At 37.7% G+C, this 18836-nt stretch overlaps 1 pseudogene; it reads left to right on the top strand.

Annotated features, from left to right (window-relative positions):
• The first annotated feature begins 4459 nt into the window (after nt 1-4459).
• On the top strand, nt 4460-5073 carry LOC101677692 (annotated as a pseudogene).
• The last annotated feature ends 13763 nt before the right edge of the window (nt 5074-18836 follow it).

Genomic DNA, 18836 nt, shown 5'->3' with positions numbered 1-18836 from the left:
ATATCCCAAATATGAAAATATGACTTATGGTTAATAAAAAATCATACACCTCAGTATTTTTGGATGATGATGTCAACAATGATGATGATCCTTTTGATGATTATAACGTTTCAATTAAAAAGTTGTTCTACAGGCAACCATCTCAGGTCCCGTTCCTCTTCAGGAGCTTTGTACTATCACTTGACTATTGTTCAGTAAAACTTTGCTTTGCTGCTCACCACAAAAAAAAAAAAAAAAAAAAAAAAAAAAAAAAGTTTCTGGAACTCACTTGCTTGGTTTTTATTTTTCTTACTGCTTTCATGTCTTTATTCCTGAATGTGTAGATGATTCTATTTTAAAGGGAAGTGAAAAATGTGTAATTCATGGAGAGGTTCTTACTTATGGAGACCCTGCTGAATGGTCATATGTAAATAAAGATGCAAGGTCCAAAGAACAGTACCACCACAGTAGTGTGGGCTGAAAAGAGTGGACAGATCTTTGGAAGACCCACTGGAGGAGTGATCCTGGAGAGTAATCAGAATGATTCTATCAGAGATGAACAGAAAGATAAAATACATTAAAGTCAGTGGTCCACTGAATGCAATGACTAATAGCTCCAAGATGTAAATATCGATACAGGCAAGTCTGATGACTTGAGGCAGATCACACACACACACACACACACAACTATTCACAACATTGGGGCCACATAATAGTGAAGTTACTGTGAACACCTTTTAGCTCATAGTTTGCACAAAACCAGTGGTCAGGACACAAGTACAAGTCCAATGCAAACATGGTGGCTCATGATAGTTTTGTAATGGAAGGATTTACATATGGCAATGAATCTATCAGTTGCTATGGCTACAAGCAACATCATCTCACTTTCACCTTATAGGTGAAGGAAGAACATCTGGACCATGCAAACTTCTTAAAAGCCTTATAATCAGTAATTAGGTCACAGATCATTTTAAGAGTAGCAAAGGAGGCCAGGGACATATCAATAAAGGAGGGTTTGGTATGAGGAAGTGGTGATGCAACATAGAGGCTTAAGTGGGTAGAAGAAGAATAAATGAAACAAGATGGGATTGGGAGGGAGACAAACCATAAGTGACTCTTAATCTCACAAAACAAACTGAGGGTTGCCGGGGGGAGGGGGTTTGGGAGAAGGGGGTGGGATTATGGACATTGGGGAGGGTATGTGATTTGGTGAGTGCTGTGAAGTGTGTAAACCTGGTGATTCACAGACCTGTACCCCTGGGGATAAAAATATATGTTTATAAAAAAATAAAAAAATTAAAGTCCAAAAAAAAAAAAAGGCAAAACAAATTAAAAAAAAAAAAAGAAGTACATGGGAGAGATTAAGTGAGAGTCCAATTTTACTCCAAATATAATGAGTTTACCTAATACAATGACTATTTAAATAATTGCAAAGAAAAAACAATCTGTAACTCATGAAACTGTAACTGCCAGGAAAATAAACTCAAGACACCATGGAGTTGATTTTGTTTCTCCATTTGTTGGCCTGTTGGCATATATTACCTAACACAAAACAAAACAAAACTAAAATAGAATAAAGTCTGTGAATTGAAGTTGGGAGAGGAAATACATATTCAGTTAACTTTATTCTTAAAATCCACTGAAATGTGCAAAAAGAATTGAAAGTGTTGAACAATACTGAGTCCAAAAATTTTTGAAGAAAGGAATGCAAGTTGGTGCAACCACTTTGGAAAACAGTGTGGAGATTCCTTAGGGAATTAAATACAGAGCTACCCTATGACCCTGCAATTGCATTACTGGGTATTTACCCCAAAGATACAGATGTAGTGAAAAGAAGGGTCATCTGTACCCCAGTGTTCATAGCAGCAATGGCCACAGTCTCCAAACTCTGGAAAGAACCAAGATGCCCTTTAACAGATGAATGGATAAAGAAGATAGGATCCATATATACTATGAAACATTATGCCTCCATCAAAAAGGATGAATACCCAACTTTTGTATCAACATGGATGGGACTAGAAGAGATTATGCTGAGTAAAAAAAATCAAGCAGAGAGAGTCAATTATATGGTTTTGCTTATTTTTGGAGCATAAGGAATAACACAGAGGACATGGGAAGATGGAGAGGTGAAGTGAGTTGGGGGAAATTGGAGGGGGAGATGAACCATGAGGGACTGTGGATTCTGAGGAAGAAACTGAAGGTTTTGGAGAGGAGGGGATTGGGAGGTTGGGTGAGCCTGGTGGTGGGTGTTATTGAGGACGCATATTGCATGGGGCACTGGATGTGGTGCAAAAGCAATGAATTCTGGAACACTGAAAAGAAATTAAAAAAATAACTTTTGTAGCAGCATGGATGGGACTGGAAGAGATTATGCTGAGTGAAACAAGTCAAGCAGAGAGAATCAATTATCATATGGTTTCACTTATTTGTGGAGCATAACAAATAGCATGGAGGACAAGGGGAGATGGAGAGGAGAAGGGAGTTGGGGGAAATTGGAAGGGGAGGTGATCCATGAGAGACTATGGACTCTGAAAAACAACTTGAGGGTTTTGAATGGGTGGGGGGTGGGAGGTTGGGGGAAACAGGTGGTGGGTATTGGAGAGGGCACAGATTGCATAGAGCATGGGGTGTGGTGCAAAAACAATGAATACTGTTACACTGAAAAGAAATTTAAAAAAATTTTTAAAATAAAATAAATAAAATTTAAGAAAAGATATTGCCAAATATATAAAAAGAAATCGTAGCTGAGGTTATGAGGGATTTCGGACCAAAATGGAGACATTTGAACAAGACTGAAGTCAGCAATACCTAACTCATATCTCCACTAATCTTGAGAAAAGTGGTTTCTGAGTTGGTGAAAGAATTTAGAAATTCCTTGCCCCCTTTTTAGAGGATAAGGTGTAGATTTATTGGTCATCCATGAACAAAGAAGAGGTTTTATCTTGAAATCTATTTCTATGCTGCATTAGAGTAAGGGGTATATCATTGAAGGAGAGGCTAAATGATTTTCTGACTAAAAAGCAGGACCAAGAAAAATGAAATTAAGTATATGGAATATAGAATATGGAGAATCTAGGAGTCAGTTCTGTTGTGGCTGCTGAAAGTCAGATGAGCATCAATAATAAACACTATGAGTTTTAGACAGTTGAGTCTATGGTTGGCCAAATTGAGATGGCTTCTCACCTTTTTCTGTAAGGTGGAGAAATGGCTCAGATGTTTGGGTGTTCTCCAATAGGCTCTGACTTAACCTCCAAGCCTATATGAATTTAGTAGTAGGGAAGTATTATGCTCAGGTATGGCAGAAATAAATGCTTGCTGCTAGTTTCCTGCTGCCTTGGTTAAGTTACCTTCCTTGTCCAGTGGCTAAACATACTAATGGATTTGGTATAACTTCCATATTATTTGCAAGAGATTATGGTTATAGAGTTCTGATAAACAAAGGAGCATCTGTAGGGAATAGATCCATGTGCTTCTAGATGACTAAGGCAGACCCATGTGGAATGACATCCATTTAAACGTGAATGATGCCAGCCAGAATTTTTTTTTTCTTTTTGAGAAAGCAAATAAAAGTTTATTGATTAACAAGAAAAATTGTTCATGATATATTATGAAATACAAAAGGCAAGCTATAGTGCAGTTTATACAAGTTGATTCATTTTTTTGGTGAGCAAAAGAAATGTCTCTGTGCATAGGAAAATGGTCTGGAAATGTGCATACCAAACTGATGACATAGATTATATTTGGGAGGTAGAATTATGGGTAATCATAAGTTTCTTATATATGCTTGTATGCCTCTTCCATTTTTGATAACAAGGATCTATTAGTTTGGTAATTAAAAAATAAAATAAATCATTTCATGGGTCTCCTGCTATTAAATTATGAACCTAAGAAATTGCAAATAAAGGGACTGAACATTCTTTTTGATGAAGAATAAGGTACTCAATGTAAACACGAAGTACTGGACACACAGCTTTATGGGGAAGAATTAGAATCAGTCATACCCAGGTAAGGATTGATGAGAAATCCAGGGAGTAGAGATGGTCCCTTTTCCCCAGGGGTCCTCAGTCTTCATTTAACCAGGAGAGCTTGTTATAATACATAGTGCTTAGCCTTGGCCCCAGAATTTTTGATTCTGTGGGTATGGGGTGGGGTGAAGGGTTTGTATTTCTAGTAAGTTCCCTACTGCTTGTTTGAGAACCAGCCACACTTGGGAGCCCCAGCCCCAGCTTGAAGTTAATACAGAATAATATGTTCACATGGCGTGGCTACTATACAGCTATTATTTGAAAATTGGAAAGAGCCTGGCCCATAAAACCATTTAGGCCCAGAGCTTTTGAGGACTGTTACTCAGACTTGATTTGTCATGCTATAGTCTCCTCAAACCAGCCAAAAATATTGAAGCAAAGTATCAAGAAGGTAGGACAGGGGCCCTTGCATCTCTCCCTCTAACTCAGGTTTGACTTAACCATCCCCCCAGAAGATGGCTGTCCCAGCAGAGTCTGGCTTGTGCCAGCAGGTGCGATGCTTTAGTACAACTGTGGTCAGGCCATTTCCCAAGCTCATGTGGCCACCTGTTCAGGTATATGATATTGAAGGTCACTATGCCACTGCTCTTTATTCTGCTGCATCTAAACCAGGTAAACTGGAACAAGTAGAGAAAGAATTGTTGAGAGTAGCACAAATCTTGAAGGAACCCAAAATGGCTGCTTCCATTATGAATCCCTATATAAAGGGTTCCGTGAAAATGAAAAGCCTAAATGACATGAGCACAAAAGAGAGGTTCTCTCCTCTCATATCCAACCTGATCAATGTGCTTGCTGAGAATGGTCGCCTGGACGAACATGATGAGCATCCACTTGGGGAGAAGTACCGTGCACAGTGACCACCACATCTCCTTTAGATGAAGCCACTCTTACTTAATTAAAAACAGTCCTGAAGAGCTTCCTAAGTAAAGGCCAAGTCTTGAAATTGGAAGTTAAGACTATCTGTCAATCATGTATGGAATGATTGTCCCTACTGGAGAGAGATACACTGAAATGTCTGTGAAAAACCAAGATCCAGAAGCTGAACAGGGCAATGTGGGAGGTTTTCTGAAAGTGTTGATTTTCTGTCAGTGAAAATTCCTAAACTTAGGCAACAATAAAATGCTTTCTGAACAGAAAAAAAAAAAAAAAAACACAGAAGATAGGATGGATATCTACAAAAAGATAGTAGTAACAGGACAAAATTTCTGAGACTTAAGAAAAATGTGAGATCTGAAAAAATGAAAAAATATGAAAAAAATGAAGGAGTTTATATCTGACTGAAGATCTCATTCATGGAAATAGACAAAATGTAGTTTTAATATAGTTTGACATGTTTTAAGAATTTAGAGAAGTATAAGAACAACATAACTAATATACCTTACTATTATTAATAATTAAGAAATATTTTTATTTATATCTTTTTGCATCACAATTTTTTAAAAAGATTTTATTTATTTATTTGACAGAGATCACAAGTAGGCAGAGAGGAAGGCAGAGAGAGTGGGAGGAAAGCACGTTCCCTGCTAAGCAGAGAGCCTGATGTGGGGCTCAATCCCAGGACCCTGGGATCATGACCTTAGCTGAAGGCAGAGGCTTTAACCAACTGAGCCACCCAGTCACCCCAGCATCACAATTTAAAATAAAAACTACTGGTATAGGTAAAGTTCATTTATCCCCTTACTATTTTTGGTGTGGCTTATAAAAATGAATAAATTCTATTATAACAAGATTCTGTGAATAAAATGTTTATTTGCTACTATAAAAATGGTGCAAGCATCAATTTGTTTTCTGTATTTGTAGATATCATTCTGCTTTTTGTTTTTTATTTGTTTGTTTGGTTTTTTAGATTCCACATATCAAAGAACACATTGATGGTTGCCAGAGAGATGGGGTGGGAGAGTGAGCAAAATGGGTGAAGGGGAATGAAGACATAGGATTCCAGTTATGGAATGAATAAGTCATGGGAGAATAAAAGGTACAGTACAAGGTCTATAGTCAATAATATTGTAATAGGGTTTCATGGTGACAGATGGTAGCTACACTTGAGGTGATCATAGCATAATATATAGATTTGTGCAATGACTAGGTTGTATGCCTGAAACTAAGGTAATATACTTAGTGTGAAATATACTCAACTTTTTAAAAATGGTACAATTAATGTAATGTACATGTTTATTTACACGTGAAAGACTTTTTCAAGACTATATCCCTATAAGTAGAATTACTAGATCATTTTCAACTAGTCTAATAATGTCAAATTCACATAAAAGGGTTGTACAAATTTATCCAGCCACTTCTTTACAAATCTTTGTATTTTGTTAGCTCTTATTCTAACCAATATTCCTTACTGAGGGAAGCAAAAAAATGGTTCAATATTAGGAAATATCTAATAGTGATATTAAAGATATAGGTAAACAACAAAAAAATTTTTAATGTCAAAAAATAAACACCCTTTTATTTTTTTCATTTCTATTTTTTAATTATGCTACACATCCAGCATGGAGTGGAGCTCAGTGCAGGGCTTGAACTCCACCATGAGATCAGGACCAGAAGTGGATTAAGAGTCAGTCACGTAACTGAAAGAGCCACCCATGCACCCAAGACTTATTGTCTTTATTTAATATAAAAATATATTTAAATAGGCCCCATGCCCTCTGTGGAACACGTCAAATGAGGGGCTTGAACTCTCAACCCTGAGATCAAGACCTGAGCTGAGATCAAGAGTCAGACACTCAACCAAGTGAGCCACCCAGGCAACCCTTGGCAATAAAATAAACATCTAATAAGTAGAAAAATATATTAGGTACCTATATTGCAATTTTGTAATTATCTTTAAATTCTGGTAATACTCAGCACACTCCTTATGTGAATCCAAGGTGAATTTCTGAGATTGACAAGTTTATTCTAAAATGTACATGGAAATGGAAAAGGCCAAGGTGAGCCAAAGCAATTTTGACAAACAAAGCTAGAGGATTTATACTATAATATAGCAAGACCTCCTATAAAGCCATAGAACAAAAGAGTTTGATGTTGGCACAGGAACCTAAAAATAAACCATTTTAACTGAAAATATCAGAAAAGCTCTACTTGCTGATGACAGCCACAAATAACAGTAAAACACACTTGTGGAGTGACAAGCAGAACTGTTCACTGTTTGAGCCAGGATGTTTGCACTGAAATATTTAATGGGTGCTGGTGGTCCTTCTTTAAGAAAAGAAGCTCTTCCTGATACCAGAATTCTACAATATTAGTAAATGCCAGCAGTTGGCTTTATCATATTCTCCTAAAAAGATAACTTTATAACTCATATTGCTTAACTTCTAAGGTTTGACATTTTAATATTTTCTTCTGAGTTTCTTGTCAGTTTTGCCTGATTCAAAGGTAGACTGGGGAACAGGTGAGGTCACCTTCCCAGGACATAGTAAAAGCTTGCATGTAGCAGCTGCTGGGTGCTTTTCCATGAAATGATGAAAGAAGAGAAGAACCTTGCCAATGTTTTACTTATGAGCTTTCCTATTAAATTCTGCCTTTTTGACTTGTGACTCTACCATGTGACATAGTGGTGTTTACCTTCATGGACTACTTACTCTATAATATTTAGAGTTACATCATTTCAAAGAATGAGGAGCCAACAGAGGGAGAAAAAGCAAAATATAATAGAAAGTATTCTCCAGAATTATGAATTCATATATAACCATGACATATGTAACAGAAATAGAATTTGGAGTCAGTGAGGAAAATATTCACTAAATGATAATGGGGCAACTAATTCACAATCAGGGATGAAGAGATCAGATTTCCAGGCTCAATTTTCATTTGAAAATAAACTATAGAGGTATAAAAGATTTACCTCTGTAAAAGTAAAACTACAAAATGAGTAAAAAAGGAAACCCAGGTAAATGTTTCAATGTAATGCTGCTGATGAAACATTTTTGATATGTAAAAATTAGAATCCATGGAGTAAAGACTCAGTGTTGAGTTTCTGAAAGTGAAAAAATAAAAAGAGTGAACATAAAGTAAGAGATAAGATAAGAATATATTTTCAACAAATGAATCAAAACACTGTTATCTCTGATTAGTAGGAAAAGGTTAAAGAAACCATGGAAAAGTGGGAAAATCATTTGGATTGGCAATTCACAGAGAAAAATACAAATATCTTTAAGCACAAAAGTAATCAACCCTCGTGTGCTAAATGAGAAAAATATGCAACCAAGAATACTTTATCTAGATAGGATGTCTTTGAAAATAGAAGGAGTGATAAAAAAGCTTCCAGGAAAAAAAGAAATTTAAAAGAACTTGTGATCACCAAAGTAGCCCTATAAGAAATGTTGAGAGAGGTCCTCTAAGGCAAGAGAGAGTCCAATAGTAATAGACCAGAAAGAAACAGAGAGAATATACAGTAGCAGTCCATTTACAGGCAATACAATGGCGTTAAATTTATATCTCTCAAAGAATGTCCTGAATATAAATGGGCCAAATGCCCCAATCAAAAGACACAGGGTATCAGATTGGATAAAAAAGCAAGACCCATCTATATGCTCTCTGCAGAAGACTCATTTTAGACCCAAAGACACCTTGAGATTTAAAGTGAGGTTGGGGAAACCTTTTATCACACTAATAGACATCAAAAGAAATCTGGAATGGCAATCCTTATATTGGACAAATTATATTTCAAAACAAGGAATGTAATAAGATGAAAAGGGACCCTATATCATACTTAAAAGGTATATCGAACAAGAAGATCTAGCAATTGTATATATTTATGCCCTTAACATGGGAATTGCCAATTATGTAAGCCAGTTAATAACAAAATCAAAGAAGCATATTGTCAGTAATACAATAGTAGTAGGGGACATTAACACCCCCTCACTGCAAAGCACAGATCATTTAAGCAGGAGATTAAGAAGGAAATAAGGGCTTTGAATGACACACTGGACCAGATGGATTTCACACATACATTCAGAATATTCCATCCCAAAACAACAGAATATACATTCTTCTCAAGTACACATGAAACATTCTCCAGTATAGATCACATCCTGGGTCACAAATCTGGTATCAGCCAGTACCAAAAGATTGGGATCATTCCTTGCATATTTTTGAAACACAGTGCTTTGAAACTGGAGCTCAAACACAAGAACAATGTTGTAAAGAACTAAAATACGCGGAGGGTAAAGAGCATCCTACTAAACAATGAATGAGTCAACCAGGAAATTAAAGAATTTTAAAAAATAATGGAAACAAATGAAAATGAAAACACAACTGTTCCAAAATCATTGGGATGCATTAAAGGTAGTTCTAAAAAGGAAGTATATAGCAATGCATGCCTTTCTCAAGAAACAAGAAACTTCTCAAATACACAGCCTAATCCTATATGCAAAGGAGCTAGAAAAAGAATAGCAAATGAAGCCTAACCCCAATAGGAGAAGAGAAATAATAAACATTAGAGCAGAAATCGGTGAATAGAAACCAAAAGAACAGTAGAACAGATCAAGGAAACTAGGAGCTGGTTCTCTGAAAGAATTTATAAGATTGGTAAACCACTGGCCACACTTACCAAAAAGAAAAGAGAAAGGACCCAAATAAATACAATCATAATGAAAGAGGAAGAGATCACAACAAACACTGAAGAAATACAAACAATTACAAGAACATATTATGAGCAACTCTATGCCAAAAAATTAGACAATCTGAAAGAAAGGGATGCATTCCTAGAGATGTATAGACTCCCAAAACTGAACCAAGGAGGAATACAAAACCTTAACAAACCCATAACCACAAAGGAAATTGAAGCACTAATCAAAAATCTCCCAACAAAGAAGAGCTCAGGGTCAGATGACTTCCCAGGGGAATTCTACCAAAAATTTAATGAAGAATTAATACCTATTTTGCTGAAGCTGTTTTAAAAAACAGAAATGGGAGGGAAACTTCCAAACTCTGTTGATGAGGCCAGCATTAACTTGAACCCAAAACCAGGCAAAGACCCCACCAAAAAGGAGAATTACAGACCAATATCCCTGATGAATATGGATGCCAAAATCCCCAAGAAAATACTAGCCAGTGGGATCCAACAGTACATTAAAAGGATTATTCACTATAGCCGAGAGGGATTTATTTTTGGGCTACAAGTTTGGTTCAACATCCACAAATCACTGAATTTGACACACTACATTAACAAAAGAACACAATCATATGATCCTCTCAATAGGTGCAGAAAAATCATTTGACAAAGCACAGCATCCTCTTTTGATTAAAACTCTTCACAGTGTAGGTAAAAAGGGTACATATATGACTATCTTAAAAGCCATCTATGAAAAACCCACACCAAATATCATTCTCAATGGGGAAGAACTGAGAGCTTTTTCCATAGGGTCAGGAACATGACAGAGATGTCCACTATCAATACTGCTGTTCAACATAGTACTAGAAGTCCTAGGCTCAGCAGTTAGATAAGAAACAGAAATAAAAGGTATTTGAATCAGCAAAAAATAAGTCACACTCTCGGTATTTGCAGATGACATGATACTCTATGTGGAATACCCAAAAGTCTCCACCCCAAAATTGCTAGAACTCAGATAGGAATTAGTAAAAGGCAGGATATGAAATCAGTCCCTATAAATCAGTTGCTCTTCTATACAGCAACAATGAGACAAAAGAAAGAGAAATTAAGGAATCAATCACATTTACAATTTCACCCCAAACAGATACTTAGTAATAAACCTAATCAAAGAGGCAAAGGATCTATTTTCAGAAAATTATAGAATACTCAAGAAAGAAATTGAGGAAGATTAGAAGAATTGGAAAAATGTTCCATGCTGATGGATTAGAAGAACAAATATTGTTATATTTCTATGCTACCTCAGGCAATCTACACATTCAGTGCAATCCATATGAAAATACCATCAACGTTTTTCACACTACTGGAACAAATAATCCTAAAATTTGTATGGAACCAAAGAAGACCCTGAATAGCCAAAGTAATGTTGAAAAAGAAAACCAGCAGGTGGCATCACAATTTCTGACTTCAAGGTCTATTACAAAGCTGTAATCATCAAGACAATATGGTAGGTACAAAAACAGATGCATAGATCAATGGAACAAAGTAGAGAACCCAGAATAGATGCTCAGCTCTGTGGTCACATAATGTTCAACAAAGCAGGAAAGAATATCTGATTGAAAAAAGACAGTCTCTTTCACAAACTGTGTTGGAAAAATTGGACAGCCATATGCTGAAGAATGAAACTGGACTATTTCCTACAGCATACACAAAAATAGACTCAAAATGGAAGAAAGACCATAATGTGACAGGAATCCACCAAAATCCTTGAGGAGAACACAGGCAATAACTTCTTCAACCTTGGCCACAACAATTTCTTGCTGAACATGTCTCCAAAGACAAGGAAAACAAAAGCAAAATGAACTATTGGGATTTTATTAAGATAAAAAGCTTTTCACAGCAAACAAAACAGCAAACAAAAGTAAAAGGCAACCTACAGAATGGGAGAAGATACTTGCAAATGACATATCAAATAATAGACTAGTATCCAAAATCTTTAAAAAACTTATCAAACTCAACACCCAGATAACAAATAATCCAGTCAAGAAATGGGCAGAAGACATGAATAGACATTTCTCCAAAGAAGACATCCACATGGCCAACACATACATGAAAAAGTGCTGAACATCACTTCAAATCAGGGAAATACAAATCAACACCGCAATGAGATACCACCTTACACCAGTCAGAGTGGCTAAAATTATCAAGTTAAGAAATGACAGGTGTTGGCAAGGATGTGGAGAAAAGGGAACCCTCCTACACTGTTGGTGGCAATGCAAGCTGGTGCAGCGACTCTGGAAAACAGTATGGAGGTTCCTCAAAAAGTTAAAAATAGAGCTACCCTGGAACCCAGCAATTGTACTATGATGTATATACCCCAAGGATACAACTGTAGTGATCTGAAGGGGCACCTGCATCCTAATGTTTATAACAGCAATGTCCATAGTAGCCAAACTAAGGAAAAGAGCCCAATGTCTATTGACAGGTGCATGGATAAAGATGTGATATACATAGACAATGGAATATTACTCAGACATCGAAACAAATGAAATCTTGCCATTTGTATCAACATGGATGGAACTAGAGAGTATTATGCTAAGTGAAATAAGTCAATCAGGGTAAGACAATTATTGTATGATCTCACTGATGTGTGGAATTTAAAAAAACAAGGGGAGGTGAACCATGAGAGACTATAGACTATGAAAAACAATCTGAGGGTTTTGAAGGGGCAGGGGGTGGGAGGTTGGGGGAACCAGGTGGTGGGTATTAGAGAGAGCACGGATTGCATGGAGCACTGGGTGTGGTGCAAAAACAATGAATACACTGAAAAAAAATTAAAAAAAAAAGGTACAGGATCATAGGGGAAGAGAGAAAAAAAATGAAACAAGACAAAACCAGAGATAGAGACAAACCATAAGAGACTCCTAATCTTGGGAAACAAACTGAGGGTTGTTGGAGGGATGGGGATGGTGGGATGGGGTAATTGGGTGATAGGCATCGGGGAGAGTATGTGTTCTTTTTTTTTTTTTAAGATTTTATTTATTTATTTGACAGAGAGATCACAAGTAGGCAGAGAGGCAGGCAGAGAGAGAGAGGAGGAAGCAGGCTCCCCGCTGAGCAGAGAGCCCCACATGGGACTCAATCCCAGGACCTTGAGATCATGACCTGAGCTGAAGGCAGCGGCTTAACCCACTGAGCCACCCAGGCGCCCCGAGAGTATGTGTTCTAATGAGCACTGGTTATTATATAAAACTGATGGCTCAGAGACTTGAGACAAATAATATATGTTAATTAATTGAATTTAAATTAAAAAATATTCAACCTTCTTGATAACTAAGGAAATATAAGTAACAATAACAAAATACATAATTTTATTCATCACATTAAAGCAGTAAATTTAATTTGGGTAAAAATGGGAGTTTAAGAATTGCTAGATACTACTTTTTGTATTTTGGTACAATATTTTTTGAAGGTAATTTGGCATTATTTTTTTTTTCAGGTGTTTACTTAAATCCCAGTTAGTTAACATACAGTGTAATATTAGTTTTAGGTATAGAATTTAGTAATTCATCACTTATATACCACACCCAGTGCCCATCACAATTGCTGCCCTTAATATCCATGTCCCTTCTATCCCATCACCCCCTCCATCTCCCTTCCAGTAACCCTCAGTATTTCCTCTATAGTTGTCTGTTTCCTGTTGGCCTCTTCCTCCTCCATGTACTGTGTCCATCTGTTTCATTCCTTAAATTCCACAAACAAGCAAAATCATATGGTATTTGTCTTTTTCTGAGTGACTTATTTTACTTTGCATAATACTCTTTGGCTCCCTTGATGTCATTGCAAATGGTAATATTTTATTCTTTTGGGGGACTGAGTAATACTCCATTGCATACATACACCATTTCCTTTTATCTGTTCATCAGTCAGTGGACATTTGGGCTATCTATGACTGCCTATTGTTGATAATACTGGTATAAACATTGGGGTGCATGTACGCCTTTGAATTCAAATTTTTGTATCCTTTGGGTAAATACCTTGGAGTGCAATCACTGGATCCTATGGTAGGTCTATTTTTAACTTTTTGAGGATCCTCCATACCATTTCCAGAGTGGCTGCACCAGCATGCATTCCTACCAGCAGTGTAGGAGGGTTCCCTTTTCTCCATCTCACTCACCTTTAGGAAAGTACGTATCAAAACTACAGTGAGATATCACCTCACACCTGTCAGAATGGCTAAAATTGACAACATAGGAAACAAAAAATTGTGGCATGGCATTATATTTTGATTTCACTTTGCAACATTTTAAAAAAGAACCCTCAATTCTGTGATTTATAGTAAAAGTTTTCACAGGGAAATGGTCAAATGCGTATTGTACTATTGGCTTTAATAAGTAATATTTGGAAAGCTCCTCCAAAACCGCTCATGAATAGAATGATTAAAATGGAAATCTATATGTGCTCATATGGAAAAATGTGTAAGATCTGTTACTAAATTTCAAAATGTCATTATATTTTAAATAGATTATCACATTTTATGAAAAATATGCAACCATATACAAATTTCAGAGAAATCTCAGAGAAACAGATTCATCAAAGTATCAAGAGTGCTTACCTCTGGTCTGTCAGTCTAGGTTTAATGTAGTTTCTAATTTTTCTAAGTCACATTCTGTAAAATTTAATAAAGTTTAATTAGATTCTAGATAAATAATCAATGCTCCCCAAAATGTAGTTGGTATTTAGCTAGGGACTTCAATTCAGAAAATCATTTATGTTACATATAACTTTTAAGGAACTTACAAAAGAATCTGTAAATAACTTGCAGCTTGTGATAGTAACAGGTTATGCTAGTTTATCACCTATTTATAAAACATTTAGAGTTGCAGCAGCACTAAGGTTGATATTATGGATTTGGCAATCTATTACAGGTAGCCAGAATTGGAAATACATTCTATGTCTGTGACAAAGCAATTTCATCAAGAAAGGTAGGACATTGTCTTCTGCTGTGTTTTCCAACCAGCTTCTCCAAAGGGTCCTCTGAAAATTCCTGGGAAAATTCTTGAAAAGAAGAGAAATGAGAGAGACAAATCTATTGATATTAAACTGGGGAAGGAGACAAACCATAAGAGACTCTTAATCTCAAGAAACAAACTGAGGGTTGCCTGGGGGTTGTGGTGGAAAGGTAGGGTGTCTGGGTTATAGACACTGAGGAAAGTATATGCTACAGTGAGTGCTGTGAATTGTGTAAGTCTGATGATTCACAGACCTGTACCCATAAAGTAAATAATACATTATATGTTGATATAAATAAACAAATAAATAAAATAATCTCACACACACACACACACACACACACACATGCACACACACACACACAATGTGTTAGAAAGGAGAGCAATAATATAATTCTTTACCTTCATAAGAACATAGAATAATAAGTAGATGTAAGAAACTGGATTCTTTAGTATAAGAATTTTATATAAAAAATTCTATTTAGGAGAAATTTGCAGTTATTTGGGAAAAAATAGGCTGGTGAGTTATACAGTCTTAAAAATGAATTTAATACTTTATATTCATAAAAGTTCAAGCAATAAAAGATAGAAATATATAAGCAAACAAATGCTTTACTGTAGTTTATTATATTGGCTTAGGATCACAACAAAGCCAGGAATCACAGAAATTAAATTTAATCAATCTTTTTAAAAGATTTTATTTATTTGACAGAAATCACAAGCAGGCAGAGAGCAGCAGGCAGAGAAAGAAGGGGAAACAGACTCCCCACTGAGCAGAAAACCAAATGGATGCAGGGCTCAATCCCAGGACCCTGAGATCATGACCAGAGCCAAAGGCAGAGGCTTAACTCACTAAGCCACTCAGGTGCTCTGAAGTTAATAGATTTTATTCAGTGAAGATAAGGAAGCTCTCCATTACCTCAAAAACGTATTCAAAATTCTAAGAGCTAGAAGCTGAGTTGGAGAAAAATATCCAAGTGTAAAAATAAGTCAGTAATATCAAATTCTTGTAAGTTGATATCGAAAATTTGAAGAAACCTATATGAAAACAAGTCAAAGGGGGCGCCTGGGTTGCTCAATGGGTTGGGCCTCTGCCTTCAGCTAGGGTCATGATCCCAGGGTTCTTGGATCAAGCCCCTCATCGGGCTTTCTGTTCAGTGGAGAGCCTGCTTCTCCCTATATCTGCTTGCTTCTCTGCCTACTTCTGGCTACTTGTGATTTCTCTCTTTGTCAAATAAATAAATAAATAATATTAATTTTTTTTTGATTAAAAAATTTTTAAGGTTGGACAAGATGGCAGGGGAGTAGGAGGAGGCGCCTTTTCAGACAGTACCCCAAAGTGAGCTGACTACTTACCAAAGAACTCCATTTACCCATGAAATCAGCCTGAGATCAGAATCATACACGTCTGGATCTCTACAGGGGCAGAAGACACCAGTGAGCAGGTAAAGCGGAGTGGGAATGGTGGACTGATATCAGAAGATAAAAGGGGGAGGGAGCCACCAGAGGCGACTGGTTGGAAAGTAATACCCCAATACCAGCGAGAGTGCCCTGCGTCTGGGGACCAGCATTAATTTGGAGACTGGTTGAAAGCACTCCAAAAGAGCAAAGGATCGCGGGGGGGGGGGGGGGGGGGGGGGGGGGGGGGGGGGGGGGGGGGGGGGGGGGATTGTGGGAATCAAGGCAGCTAGGGACAGGGGCTTAAGTCCCGGGTCCCAGGACAGCCTCCCTGGCGCTGAGGCAGAGAGAGTGCAGGGGAGAAATCAGGTCTTGGTCCCTAAGCTGCCAGCGCACATGAGAATGCGTGGGTTCTGGCTCCTGTGACGGGATGGGAGCCACGCAGGTTGGCAGAATGTGCTAACCCTACTACAAAGCCTGAGATATGCGCGCACATCCCTCATGCTCCCCTGAGAGAGTTACAAAGGCCTGGCCAGCACTCTTTGACCCGCACCATTGTTTCTAAAGCCTAAGTCACGCACCCCAAACACTCCCCTGACAGAGATGCGCAAAGCCCAGCCTGATGCTCTCGGACCTGCACCCTGGTCTCAGTGCCTGAGATGCACGCCACCCATAGCCACCCCTGAAAGAGGCACTCACAACCTGGGCACTCTTAGACCCAGCAAGACCAGGCACTCCCAGCCCGGCCCGCGGCAAAATCTCAGTGTGCGGTGATTGCTGCTTGGAACCTCTCTGGCAGTCGGGAGCTCCCAGGCAGCCGCCACTGCCTTGGCTTTGGGTACAAGCAAAGATCCTGCGTCCCCAGGGTCTGCAACTTGGAACCTGCTCTGCCTGCGGCCAAGGGGGAACTTATTTAGGCTCTGCACCCAGACTGAGGCTTCTCTCTGAGAGGGAGATCAGGGTGCGGTTTGTTTTCCTCTAAAACTACAAAAACCATCAAAGGTGGTCAAGGTGAGAGAAAAAAAAAGTGAACAAACATAAAAACTGCCAGAGAACAAAAGCCTGAAAAAAAACAGTTTCCTCAGAGCCCACCCCCTTGAGGGGGGCTGGAGGACTTAACTCAGAAAACTTCATTGACTGACAAACCTCGTGGCAGGCCCCTCCCCTAGAAAACAAACCAAGAAAGAAAGAAAAAAAAAAAAGAGGAAAAAAAAAAAAGACTACAAGAGAACAACCACTACTTCACAGGAAAACTGTTATTGTTCATTCATTCCCACTATTCTCGTTCATTTTTTTTTTTACAAATAGGTAATTTTTTAAACTATTTACCATCACAGCGAGCTGTACAGTACATCAAATAACATAATACCCTTCTAACCTGAACTTTTTGATATATACACCTATATTTTTCTTTTGCATTTTTATTTTTTGAATTCTTTTTTTTAATTTTAGTTTAGTTTAGTCTAGTTTATTCCTTTTTATTTTTATCCTCTAATATTCATATAGAGTTAAACTTCAAAGTAATCCCATTTCCCCAAGCAATACTACCCCTATAAATAATCCAATTTTTAATCCCCTTTATCTTAGGAAAGTTGAGTCCTTTAACAAAGATATCAAGATACATCCAGGAAGATTCAAAACAACCTTGCTCGCACGCACTGAGAATTTATAAGAACTCTCCCATCTTCTTCTTCCACCAGTGTTTATGTGTTTTTGTGTTTGTCCTGATAGCATATAAATCTTACACTTGGGGTTCTTTTTGACGAGGTTCTTCCTTTATTTGCATATATTTTTATTTTCTCTTGTCATATACTGTATCAGTCTTTTTGTCTCTTTTTCTTTGTCTACTTCATAAATCTTACAAGGGGCCCATCTGGGCTGATCCTTCTCTTTCATCTTCCCTTTCTTTCCTGTCTCTCTCTCTCTCTCTCTCTTTTTCTTCTTTTCTTTTCTTTTTTCTTTTTCTTTTTCTTTTCCTTTATCTCTCGTTTGGGTGGGAAATCCTGATTGCTCAGAAGTGTTCCATGGTGCACCTTGACTGCACCACAGTTGATACATCCAGCTACATCTGTTCAGTCATCTCCCACCAAAATGACTAGGAGGAGGAAAGGAATGCCCAACAGAAGAAAAATACAGAGGATGGACCTTCTGCAACAGAGCTAACGGCTATAAACATAGACAATATGTCAGAAAGAGAATGCAGGCTAACAATTATCCAGGCAATAGCTAGGTTGGAGAAAGCCATGGATGACCAAGTGGAATTGATTAGGGCCTAACTGAAAGCGACCAGACAGGAAGTTCACAATGTTAGGGCGGAGCTTAAAGCTACCAGGGAGGAGGTTCACAATGCTCTCAATGAGTTCCAATCTAATCTAAACTCTCTCAAAGGTAGGGTAACTGAGACAGAAGATAGAATTAGTGATCTGGAAGACAAACAGATAGAGAGAAAGGATCAGGAGGAAGCCTGCAACAAACAGCTTGGAAGCCACGAAAACAGAATCAGGAAAATAAATGATGCCATGAAGCGTTCCAACGTCAGAATTATTGGAATCCCTGAAGGGGAGGAGAAAGAAAGAAGTGTAGAAGATTTAGTGGAACAAGTCCTTCATGAAAATTTTCCCAACTCATGAATGGAACCAGCGTTCATAAAATAGAGGCTGAATGGTCTCCACCCAAGATTATACATTCCAAAAAAACATCACGACACCTGATAGTCAAATTGAGGAATTATAATTGTAGGTATAATCTCTTGAAAGCCTCCAGGGCAAAGAGGCTCCTTACTTACAGAGGGAAGCCCATCAGAATAACGTCAGATGTGTCCACAGAGACCTGGCAAGCCAGAAAAGGCTGGCAAGATATATTCAG

Source organism: Mustela putorius, unplaced genomic scaffold (genome assembly GCF_011764305.1).
Source record: "Mustela putorius furo isolate JIRA1106 unplaced genomic scaffold, ASM1176430v1.1 tig00003896_pilon_pilon_pilon, whole genome shotgun sequence".
Taxonomy (NCBI): Eukaryota; Metazoa; Chordata; class Mammalia; order Carnivora; family Mustelidae; genus Mustela; species Mustela putorius.
The sequence above is the reverse complement of the archived record's forward strand: the minus strand, read 5'-3'. Positions and strand labels throughout refer to the sequence as shown.